The sequence below is a fragment of the Cornus florida genome, unplaced genomic scaffold (assembly GCF_030987335.1).
Source record: "Cornus florida cultivar Cherokee Brave unplaced genomic scaffold, ASM3098733v1 CherokeeBrave_3.0.0_Hap2_Chr06, whole genome shotgun sequence".
Lineage (NCBI taxonomy): Eukaryota > Viridiplantae > Streptophyta > Magnoliopsida > Cornales > Cornaceae > Cornus > Cornus florida.
Genome location: NW_026775576.1, coordinates 74,451,565 through 74,464,938, shown reverse-complemented (window position 1 = coordinate 74,464,938; position 13,374 = coordinate 74,451,565).

The window sequence follows — 13,374 nt, the reverse complement described above, 5'->3', positions numbered from 1 at the left end:
GCACACAGTGATCTCTTAAAGCAAGAGGTGGATTATCTATTTGAGGTGCAACATGAACACCTTGGTTATGAATTCCTTGATTAATGATTGGAGGTTGTGGAGCATACATTAGCCTTGGCATTCCATACGGAACTTGGCCTTGTTGTTGTGGTGGTTCGATGAATGGCTTTGGCATGCTTAATGGTACTTGCATGTTTTCATTGTGCACATTGGGATGAAGGATAACTTGTTGGTCTATGTGACCAATGTCCTCAATATGGTCATCCATTGATAGATTGGTTCTATTTGAACTTCTTCTTCCCCTAGGATTTCTAACGATAGATTCAGGATGCAAATCAAGAGGGGCAAGAGTTGGTCTCAATGAACGACGCCCATGCATGCACAATACAAAACACAACAAACACAAAGAATGACAAACACTATGCCTTCACAACAATGCAATGAAACTCCCTTCACAAACACTTAATCCATATTTCTATGCTTTAACAAAGATGATGCAAAGAACAATAAAATAGCCTCCACGCGGGCTCACGATTTAACTAAGGAATTGAATTACAAGCCTGATTGGTTGAGAATTCGATCTATAATAAATCAACCTTCGCAATAGCACGAATCATTGTAAAATAAGGCTATTGGTCGGGTAAGTCGAACCACTGGGACTGAGCTAATCTATGGCAACCTAAGTGTCTAGAGTCTTTTTAGAATGATACGGGGTGTTCATAGAGGATTTGTTGGTTGTCACTTAGGTTATGAAATTAAGATACATAAAATAAAAGTTTACAAGAGTTTAAAGGAGATGAAATACAAGTAAAGAGGACTAGGGAAGTGAATCTACCTCCATTCCTATAAATATGCTAGATTAGAGCTAAATTGGGTGAAAAACAATATATGATGGTCAAGAAATATATAGTAATACATAATTGCCATATAATCAACAAGATGCACATTAAATCTCAAACAAGCATGATCCATCAAAGGTTAACATGTTTAGACTACCTAACTAAGGTGTAGCTTAACCACATTTACTTAAATGAAAGATTATCAAGCCCTAGATAAAATAATGAAGCACATGAAGGTAAGAAATAAGCATAAACCATCAAAGGCTTCACCTAAGCAATGATCTATCAAAGTACTTATCAACATGCCATTAAACCATTTCATAACCTTGTCTCCATTCTCACTATGAAAACTCAAGCAATATGATTAATATAAGACATCATTTAAAACAAGATAATCAACTTACAGAAATCATCCATACATATATCAACATTCATTACAACAAACGAAGTGCTCTTGGTTATGAAAAGACCATAGAATATACATTGGCATCCCCAAAAAATAGCCTAAATTAGAACATGCTTATAAGGGAGGGGCCTCATCACCTTCTTAGATGGAGGTTTAGTTACCCATGGGAGCCTTAGAAGAAGGAAGAAGCTTGGAAGATCCCTCCATTTTCGAGCTCATTTGTTGTAGCTTCAAGAACTCAATCTTTTTCTCCTCCTTCCCTCTCTAGAAATCTTGCAAGATGAGATATGATTTTTGTTATGTGTGGTTCCCCTCACCTTCTTGTAGAAATTATCCTACCAAACCCTACCAAACAAGGCTCAACTCCCACCAAAAAGACATCTCTAACCAACCCATAAAGATGGAAATCAGAAATGAGGGAATCAAGGAGCAAGTGGGCTGAAGTGATGGATCCCGGAGAGCATTCTGCCCAAAGTTCGAGCGCTCGAAGTAAGCCTTTCGAGCGCTCGAAGTTCCATCAGCTTGCTCCTTTCTTTTGACCTGTTTTGCACTATTTTGGTAAAATAGCCATAACTTTTTGTTCTGAACTCCAAATGACGAACCGTTTGAAGGTTTGGAAAGCTAATTCAAAGTTCTAAATATGCCATGTTTTAATGGAAGTCCATTTCTCAAGTTTGTTAGGTCAAAAATGGTGAGCAAGGTCAAACTCCACTGCTGCCAGAACTTCAGTCTTAAGCACATTGGTATTCAAAGAATCAACAAAACATCATTTTTGCTCCTTTTTGGCCAATGAGCCTGAAAATATATAAAAACATACACATGAAGTTAATCTACATAAAATAATTAAATAATGGACTTAACTAATGTAACTAAGGGCGCTTGAATATGCAATATTCGGCGCTTATCACACCCCCAAACTTATATTTTGCTAGTCCCTTAGCAAAACCAAAATGAAAAACTCAATGAAATGACAAACAATGGGAATGCTACCACAAAAATATTAACCATGGCAAAATGAAATATATACATAGCTCAAATATAACTCGAAACAAACACAGGACTGGAGACGGGGTCATTAAGTAAACTACCATGCATATATGAAGCATTGATACAAAAATTGGCTAAACATATTTCAATACACATGCATCAACATCCTAGTCTATATAAATAACTCAATTGTCATCTCTTGAATGGAAATTAACTCTAACTTCAGTGAAAGTGGATTGGATTCTCAACATGCGGCTTTTACTTTCTTTTTCCAATTTCAAGACACAAGTCTTCAAATTATTGAATTCCCTTTTATATGAAGTCCCTAAGGTATGAATTTATTTACAAGACAACTTTTGCTGCTTGCTGACAATTTATTATAACTCATAAATGATACATAAAATGGTTGTACAATGCTGAAATCTTTTAAGCTTTCTAACCAACCCATGTAGCAAGCGTTAGGCCAACAACTCGCAAACCAGATGGCTTTAGGGTGCTGAGTGTAGAGACACTCCTAGGGCCTAATAGCTCGAATTGGTAAGGTTACGAACTCTAACGAACCATGTTTATTACAATATATATATATATATATATATATATATATATATATATATATTTTGAATGACCGTGCAATGTCTAAATCTTTTAAGCTTTTTAACCAACCCATGTAGCAAGCGTTAGGCCAACAACTCCCAAACCAGATGGTTTTAGGGTGTTGAGTGTAGAGACACTCCTAGGACTTAATAACTCAAGTTGGAAATGTTACAAACTCAAACTGGTCATTATTTTATTTTATTTTATTTTATTTTTTATTTTATTTTTTTTTTTATCATGCCAAAGGTATCCATCTATTAGGTTCATCAATTCAGATTAACTAGGTCAAGATCAAGGTTAATCAAGTTACATACCTCACGGTTAAGTTTCCAATGTGCATCTGTGCATTGTGAAGCATAAAAGAGTATAAGATCTAGCGAGAATTTAATTGAAACATTTATAAAGACTAAATTGCATCCACATGATCATTTCAAATTCACATTTTTCTTTATTTTCAAAAATTCACAATTGCTTCTATATACAAGGTATTAAATATATGCTTCATCTCCGACAAGTTTCAAATTATACTATCATTGCTTAGCAAAAATGTGGAACCAAAATTGCAATATTGCACCCCTAAACTTGAATGACACATTGTGATACCCCTCGGATCCGAGACACGGGTTGATCAAGTCCGACCCGAGTCCGAGGGATATCAAACAATTAAAGTATTTTAAATCGAACACGGAATACAAAATTTGTTTAAGAAATAAAAATTTAAAAGCTGAAAGGAACTAGAAATAAATATCTTCCAAATATAATTATAAAAATCCAAGCTTCAAAACCTCTGTAAGTTTACAACTCGGGAATCCATCTATTGGACCCCTTATAAAATTCTCAATTAGGAGTTTAAATCATAGAAATAAATTCTACAGCTAACATAGAGAAGATTCCTACATAGTCGGAGGAATGAATATCTGTATCTGCTCTGCACGTCCAAGCTCTAACCCTGGAACTGACGAATACCTAAAAAATAAAGGAGTGGGTCAGGCCCACATGTAATTCCTGATCTACTACAATCCAAACAGTAATCCGATACGCAGATACATCCTAGGAAGACTCAACCATATCTAGAGTAGTCCGTATATGTATATAGTGCACACTAATAGGACGCTTGCTAGTCCAATAGGTTTGTCTCAGCCTGAATAGAAGGTAACATGCAAATACGCACCCTAAGGTGGGCATGAGTACCTAGACCTACCAGGGAACAATACCTATGTCCAGTTATCCATCCCAAACGATATACGCTCCCTAACCAACGACTCTGAGACTCATGCCTATATCGTGGTACCATAACATATATATAAAGTCCGTCTAACCCAAAGTATGCCATTTTATTGTTTATTGAATTGACATAAGAATTTTAATCCAGTTTAGTCATTCAACTTAATCAGTTGATCTGACTTAAACACAACCAACATTTAATCCAGGTAGTCATTCAACTTAATCAGTCGATCCGACTACACACAAACACAATTAATCCAGATAGTCTTTCAACTTAATCAGTTGATCTGACTAAACAAGGTTTAGGATTGAATATTTTACAATACTTCCTTTAAATCTAATAGGTTAGGTTTATGCGTTTTGAGCTAAACCATCCCTAGTATGACACCGTCCCATACCGGTCCATATACATCCATATAAGTAGGACTTAACCTCTTTATGGTTAATCCAACTCATTCCAATTTAGGTAGGATTTAGTGCTTGAACTAATCCATACCTAGTATGTCACCGTCCCATACCAGTACATACAATTCTCTAGTTACTATAGTTGACAACACAGTGAAAGATACTAATTAACCATACTCCAGAATATGCACAAGTTAAATTAATCCTCATACACAAATATCAGGTATTCACTACGGAGCCAAAAATCTAAATCTAACAATGTAAACTGCTACAATATATTCAAGCATTCACATCCTCCAAAATATGCATAAATATAAATTCATACATATATAATAGTATTAGGTATTCACTACGGAACCAAAAATATCATGCTCTAATAATTTAAATGGCTAAAGTCAGTTATAGCATTTAAATTCCACATACAGTCCATAAACTGATACCATTTAACAGTTATTAAGTGCCAATCTACTCCAAACCAGTCATAGTTGAATTTACAAATAATTCACTACGTTCATAACATGGTAAATAAAAATAAAAATATGATTAAACATAATTAATTCATATACCAACAACTTGCTAAGCTCCGGTAATTAAAATTCTTAGCAAAACAGTGCAAGACATAGATTTTCCTTGAGCTGTTCATGGCTCCCTTCTTTAATCCGTTATCATATTAAGTGTTTACAATATTTATATAAGTCCTTAACATTTAATTACACCTTACAGTAGCCTTTAAACAGCTTCTGGAAACACTGTACAGCCCTAACCATTCCCAAACACCCAAACCGTAGCCTTTAGGGTGAGAGCAGGCTCTTCCAAAATGCAGAGCCTGCTCTTCTTCAACAAGAGCCGGCTCCAATACCCTAGGAACTGGCTCCTAGCAAGGTAAAGCCGTCTCCACACCTTTGGGAACCGGCTCTAAGGGTAGGAGAGGCGGCTCCTCCTCTTTTGGAGCCTGCTCTTCGTTCCTTAGATGCCGTAGTTCGTTTATGCGTCTTCTTCTCCAACTCCGGTGATTAACAGAGCCTCTATGGTGTTTTTTACATCCTCATTCTATGTTCAAACTTAGTCCTAGATAAATGTTAAACCACTGATATCCAATCCTAAGATGTATTGAAACACCACCTCTTAAAGCAACAGCTACAGAATTTCAGTTAGAAAATTTAAGAGACTCTAAACAGATTTATTCAATGATAATAACCACTGCTTTTAACACTTGATTTAGAGTTCAATCATCAATTACATAATCATGGTCTCAATTTAATCAATAACGACACAAAACACCGAGAAGAAACATATAACAGAAACCTCAAGACTTATTGCAACCACTCGTTTCAACGAGACAGTATAGTTTATACATGCATACAAGACTTGATATATTTTTCGTTTAATCCATTTTTAATCTTTAGTTTAAATTCCTGGAATCTAACTAGGTATGCACAGAACATGAATTAAAGGGAAGGAGAAGAACAGAAACTTGCCTTGAGACTTTGGTTTAAAAACCCCCAACTGTTGTCTCTATCTTCTTTGGCTACCTTAGTTGTATCAAACAGCCTCTGTTGCTCCTAATTCAGTCCCGAACTCCTCCTTGAATCACTCAAGTTCACTATGTATTTCCTCTCAACCTTTCTCTCTATCACACTGTATACGTGATTATGGTGAATATGGTTTTTATTTGTAACCCTAAATCAACGTATAAACAATATATATATAGACTCTACAGAAACCTTAAGTCCATATAGATATCACTCGGCCCATAGGTAATCCTAGGTTATAACAATGTCGGCTATGATAAAACCTAAAACCCTAAGTTACAATTAATGCATTTAAAACACATTAAACCAATTAACATAAATAAATAAATAAACAATTAAAACAATTAAATTAAAACTAAAAATAAAACATTTAATTCAAATAAAATCAACTAATAACAATTAAATTAAACAATATCAAGTAGTTCAAATAAATTCAGATAAAATCAAATAATACACCAATTAATGAAAATACACACTTAAACAATTTAAAAATGCAATAAAATAATTAATAAAAATATCAGAATTATTCTTTTGAATTTAGGGGTATTACACACATTGTCCTCAATGTGTGAAGACAAAGATGTATAAATAAAGAGTATATGGGGTAAAAGGAACAATAATACCAAGTGGACTAACGAAGACAAATGTTTCCATCTATGTGAATGCGCAAATGTTTCCCCTAAACTTGAAATGTGCCACCTGAAATGGGACATGAAGAAAAGGCCGAAACAACTACAAAAATAGTAATAAACAGTAAAACATGGAAGGAAAAATGCTGAACAGAAGATAACAGAAAAGCTAGAGAATTTGCATTCAAAATGAAGTGGACATGATTACAAAAGGAATTGAAAGCCAATCATATCTAACCAGAGAAACCCGTGTATAGCACAGTCCTAAAGTTTAAAAGTAAAACAAAAACAGAAAGGAAAAATATACACATGTGAAACAAAAAGATAAAGTCCAACACTAGCAACTACCTACGGGGCCGGGGGAAAACGGGCGAAGATGGCATTGAGGAGAGATTGAGTCTCATGCCATTCCTCCTGTGCCACGCGACGGTCCTCCGCCGCAACACGTCGGTCGTCTGCAGCAAGACGACGGTCTTCTTCGGCACGGAAGTAGTCCTTACGCACAGTCCGAGTGTAGTCTACCAAAGAAATTTCAAAACGACCCATCCGCTCATGAATACCGGCAAGATTAGCCCGGATGAAGGCCTGGTCCAGCGGAAGATCAACAGGAGGCTCGTCCCATTCAGCGTCCTTCGCCATGGGATCATCCTCAGAAAAATGAAGAGATGGAGAGCAGGGCAATGGAGGAGCAGAGAGCCGAGGGTACCGAGAATGGCTTAGAACATTGGTCTACCAGCGGAGAGTAAAAGTCTGAATCTTTTTGCCTCTCGGTTCATGAGGAGGAACAATGAAGCCTTTGTGCTTCAAGAGCTTGATAATGAAAAATGGCAATGGCAAAGGCCGATTTTTAAGACGCTGCTACCATGCATTGATACACTTGTCCTAGAACCGCATAAATGTGTCCCAAATGAGCTCCGGGACAGAGAACCATTTGCCTTGGTCCATGCCATACAAGGCTTGCAACATCAGGCCTCGGTGCTCAGTGCTGTGCGCCAAGGGATAAACATGATGCTTGAGAACGGAGTTAAGGAACCAAACTCGCTCCGGAAAAGTGGATTTGAGGGTAAAGCTCCGGGGTCGATGAGGGTCATCCACGTTGCAAATGGTAACGACAACCTACTCCACAGTTAAAGTATCCGTCTCCTCATATAAAGGAAGATTCTCACGATTGACAATGTCATCGGGACACTCCAGAGGACAGCCAGAGACTGCTACCATGTCAGCAAGAGTGAAGGAAAAAGGGATGTCATCAATGGAGGTGGTGAGAGAGATAGGCGGCTCTTCAGGGCAATTGAGATTCCGGTAGAAGAGTCGCACCACACGGGGGTAGGTGACCTTTGCAACGGGTTGGCAAATGTGCTGAAGGCGCCGGTTGACTAATTCCGCGGCAGCCCATGAAGTGGTGGGAAGAGTGTCAAAGACACCCGTAAGCGAGAAGAGAAGCTCATAATTGAGCTTTTTGTCTAGCCAAGGGGCGCGGGCTGCTCATAAGGAACGACGGGGACATCCTCAGAGGGTCTAGGACGACGAGAAGGGCCGGCACGAGACATTTGGTTTGGGAATTTCAACGAGCACTTGGCATGCACCAAGAAAGAGAGAATGTGAGAATGAGAGGAATTGATGAAGAAACCCAAAAATTTTCAGACATAATGCTCTCTATCTCAGAGCATAGCAACAATCACAACCAAACTTCAAGGATTTGATGCCCATACACCTCAAATGGAACACAAATGGAACAAAAAGAATGAAGAGAAAGAGAGAAGAGACATACCTTGAAAGAAGAATGAAGAGAAGTACGGATGGAATGAGGAGGAATAGTGGGGGTGATGGGTATTTATAGGGATGGCTGTGCATGAATGAGATGATTGAAATGGGTAGATGAATTATGGAAGGGAGGGGAAAAGGTAGGAGGACATGGGTGGTTGGTGCATGAATGAGAGTAGTGGGATGGGTTAGGAGGTAATGGAGAAAGAGAGGAAGTTGGAAGGGTTGAGGTCGTGGGGTGATGAAAGGAGTGTGGGGGTGGGAGGGAAGTAATGGAAGAGAGGAAGAAGGAAATGGAGGAGTGAGGTCGTGGGTTGAGAGAACTGAAAGACGCGGGAGAGAGAGAGAGTCAAGATTAAAAAGGAGGGAGGGAGTTCGAGCGCTCGAAGTTAGTCCTTCGAGCGCTCGAAGTTTGGGCAGTAAGTTTCGAGCGCTCGAAAGTGACACTTCGAGGTTTGGACAGTGGGCATGGATGGAATTTTGAGCGCTCGAAGGTTGTCTTCGAGCGCTCGAACTTGAGGCAGTAGCTGGTTGAACGAAAAATGAAAGCTTTGAGCGCTCGAAGCTTGGACTTCGAGTGCTCGAAATTGGACCAGTGAGCAAAAGCCTGAGTGAACTGACTGAAATTGCAAATTTTTCAACATCCCTTCAATGCATGGATGGAATTTGGGGAAAAATTTCAAACTTTGCAACATCACTCCAATACATGGATGGAATTTGGGCAACCATGATCCAACAATGCATTAAAAATGAGAGGTTACACACATGTGTAGCATTCCAAAGATCCGATGAAATTGCTGGAAAGAGATGAAACATCCGGGAATGAAAATAAGGATTGAGAAGGTCTAAGAAAACCAGTCTGAATTGTGGGAACACAATTTAAGATAGTTCCAGATAAGGTTAAAGTTTTGGCTTTTCTTAACCATTTTCCAGAAAATATCAAGGCTTAGGCAATTGGAAATTAGGGAAGCATGGAAATAAGAAGCATTTCTTCCCTTGAGTTTCTAAATTTAAAGTCGATAGCTAGACGAAGCTAGAGCAGGCATTAATCCTCGTAAATTGGGTCCGTCAAGAGGACTTTCTCAATTTTTCGGGTTGGGGCTATGCCGTCAATGCATGGCTTAAGTCGTTGGCCATTAACCTTGAAGAGCGATCCTTTTGCAAGATCTTGGAGTTCGATTGCTCCATGAGGGAAGACAGTAGTGACGATGTATTGACCATCCCATCTTGACCGAAGTTTACCGGGAAAGAGTTTCAAGCGGAAATTGAAAAGACAAACCTTTTGTCCCGGGGTGAAAGACTTGCTGACAATGTGCTTGTCATGAAAAGCTTTAGTCTTTGCCTTATAGATTTTTGCACTTTCATATGCATCATTTCGGATTTCCTCAAGTTCATTTAGTTGCAAAGCACGATTAGAGCCGGCCTATTTGAGATCAAAATTTAGCCTTTTTATGGCCCAAAAAGCACGGTGCTTCAATTCTACCAGGAGATGACACGCTTTGCCAAAGATAAGTCGATATAGCGACATGCCAATGGGTGTCTTATAAGCTGTCCGGTAAGCCCAAAGTGCATCGTTTAGACTTAGTGACCAATCTTTGCGGTCCGGTCGAGCCGTTTTTTTCCAAAATGTGCTTAATCTCCCGGTTAGAAACCTCTACTTGACCACTCGTTTGAGGATGGTAAGGGATAACAACCTTATGAATAACGGAATACTTAAAAAGGACGAATTTAAGATAACGATTTCTGAAATGTGATTCGCCATTGCTGATGATTGCTCAGGGCGTACCAAAACGACTAAAGATATTAGATTGAATGAACTCGATCACGACTTTATAATCACTGGTTCTGGTGCCCGCGGCTTCCACCCATTTGGAAACGTAGTCCACCGCTACAAGGATGTACTCATAGCCATAAGAAGGTGGAAATGGTCCCATGAAGTCGATTCTCCACACATCAAAACTTTTAATTATTAAGATGGAAATGAGGGGCATCATGTCTCTTTGGGACATGGATTCGAGCCTTTGGCATCTTTCACATGATTTACAGAAATTGTATGCATCTCGAAACAAGGAGGGCCAATAGAATTCGCTTTGAAGAACTTTATGAGCGGTGTTTTTGGCATTGAAATGGCCTCCACAAGCAAGAGTATCAGAAAAATTGAGGATGCTTGTGGTCTCAGTTTCGGTAATGCATCACCGGATGATTTGGTCTGGGCAATACTTGAATAGTTCCGGATCTTCCCAAAAGAAATGCTTGACTTGGGAGAAGAACCGGTCCTTCTCTTGTTTGGACCAATGAGTTGGAATTTTACCTACCGCAAGGTAGTTGACAATATCCGCAAACCATGGAAGATTTGCATGAGAAATCTGGAAGAGTTGCTCATCTGGAAAGGAATCACGGACAGCGGCAAAATCGGAAGATTTTTCAATGAGTAAGAGAGAGAGATGATCGGCGACAACATTGTTTGCCCCTTTTTTATCCCGGATTTCAATGTCAAACTCTTGAAGTAAGAGTATCCATCGAATCAAGCGGGGTTTTGTCTCTTTCTTTGCTAACAAGTGCTGAAGGGCGGCATGATCCGAGAAAACTATGACCTTGGAACCTAGAAGATAGGAGCGGAATTTATCTAAGGCATAAACTACAGCTAGCAACTCTGTTTCAGTAATGGTGTAATTTAATTGAGCATCAGAAAGAGTTCGACTAGCGTAATAAATGACGTATGGGAGATTGTCCACATGTTAACCCAAAACCGCGCCTACTGCATAGTCGGATGCATCACACATGATCTCAAAAGGAAGAGGCCAATTAGGCGATTTCATTATCGAGGCAGATGAGAGGAGAGTGCGAAGTTTAATGAAAGCTTCCATGCAAGCTTCATCAAAATTGAATGGAACATCCTTGGCTAAGAGATTGCATAAGGGCCGTGAGATTTTGCTAAAGTCTTTGTTGAAGCGACGATAGAATCCGGCATGGCCAAGAAAAGAACGGATTTGACGAATGGAATTCGGAGGAGGAAGGTTAGAGATTAACTCAACTTTGGCCTTGTCTACCTCGATTCCCCGTTTAGAGATGACATGTCCTAGAACAATGCCTTCTTGGACCATGAAATGGCTTTTCTCCCAGTTTAGAATTAGATTTATCTCCTTGCACCTTTGGAGCACCAGAGATAGATTTTTGAGACAAGAATCAAAGGAGGAGTCAAAGACTGAAAAATCGTCCATGAAAACTTCCAAGAATTTTTCAACCATATCGAAAAATATGGGCATCATGCACCTTTGAAACGTTGCGGAGCATTGCATAGCCCAAAAGGCATGCGACGATATGCAAAGGTTCCAAAGGGACATGTGAATGTTGTTTTCTTTTGATCTTGGGGGGCGATTGCCACTTGGTTATAGCCGGAATAACTGCCAAGAAAACAATAGTAGCTTTAGCCGGCTAGCTTTTCTAGGATTTGATCAATAAATGGGAGTGGAAAATGATCTTTCCTAGTTGACGAATTGAGCTTCCGGTAGTCAATGCACACACGCCACCCGGTGGTGGTTCATTGCGGCACGAGCTCACCCGCTGAATTTTCAACAACGGTGAGACTGGATTTCTTGGGAACAACTTGTGTGGGGCTTAGCCACTTGCTATCAGAGATGGGGTAGATGATTCCCGCATCTAACAATTTTATCACTTCCTTCATTACCATTTCCTTCATGTTAGGATTTAACCGGCGCTGAACCTCTCTAGTAGGCTTTGCGTCCTCCTCTGTATGAATGCGGTGCATACAAATGGAGGGGTCAATTCCTTTCAAGTCAGCCACTGCCCAACCAATTTCTTTTTTGTGCTCTTGTAGCACCGTTAAAAGGTTGGTTTCTTGGTCCTTTAGAAGGTCCGATGCAATGATGACCGGGAGAGTTTGATTTGAACCAAGGAATACATACTTGAGATGGGCGGGGAGCGGCTTAAGCTCAAGTTGTGGTGGAGATTTCAGAGATGGAACCGGAGGAGTAGTGGAAAGCTGAGGAAGTGGCTCATTTGGAATTTTCCAAGGGGGGATATCCATGATAGCGTCAACATCAAGTAGAGAATTAACTTCTTGGATGGATTAATCAATGTCAAAGTTTGAGAAGTCGAAATGAGATATGCAAGTTTCAAGGGGATCCTTGCTTAGAATGAAGCGGAGAGATTCTTCGACCACTTCATCAATGACATTAACAAGGAAACAATCATCCTCATTGGAAGGATGTTGAGTTGCATGAAAGATGTGGAGTTTGACTTGCATGTTTCCAAAAGTAATGTCCATCACCCCGGTTCAGCAATTAATTGAAGCATTAGCCGTAGCTAAGAATGGCCTACCAAGGATCACGGGAATGTGTTTTTTTGGATCGTGGACCGGTTCCATGTCAAGGACCACAAAGTCTACCGGGAAGTAAAATTTGTCCATTTGGATGATAACATCCTCAAGAATGCCTCGTGGATGCTTGACCGATCTATCGGTAAGTTGTAAAACCACGGAAGTCGGCTTTAGATCTCCCAAGCCAAGCTGTAAGTAAACTGAGTATGGAATTAAATTCACACTAGCTCCTAAGTCAAGGAGGGCTCTCTCGATTTTGTTGTCACCAATGACACAAAAGATTGTGGGGGCACCAGGATCCTTATACTTTGGAGGAGTGCTGTGTTGAATGATAGCACTACTAACATTTTTAGTTAACCTCACTTTCTTTGGCAAATGATTTTTAGAAGTGCGCTTTTGAGTGCACAAGTCCTTGAGAAATTTTGCATAGGGAGGGATTTGCTTGATAGCATCCAAGAGGGGCAAGTTGATCTTCACTTGTTTAAATACTTCCCACATGTCTTGAATTTTACAATTTTTGTTCCCAATATGTGTTGACTCTTGAAGACGTTGAGGAAACGGAGCTTTTGGCTCATAAGTAATTTCCACATTTGGGTTAACATGTGTGGGATTTCCGTGAATGATATTTGGACGAGAAGAGCTTGGAATTTGATTG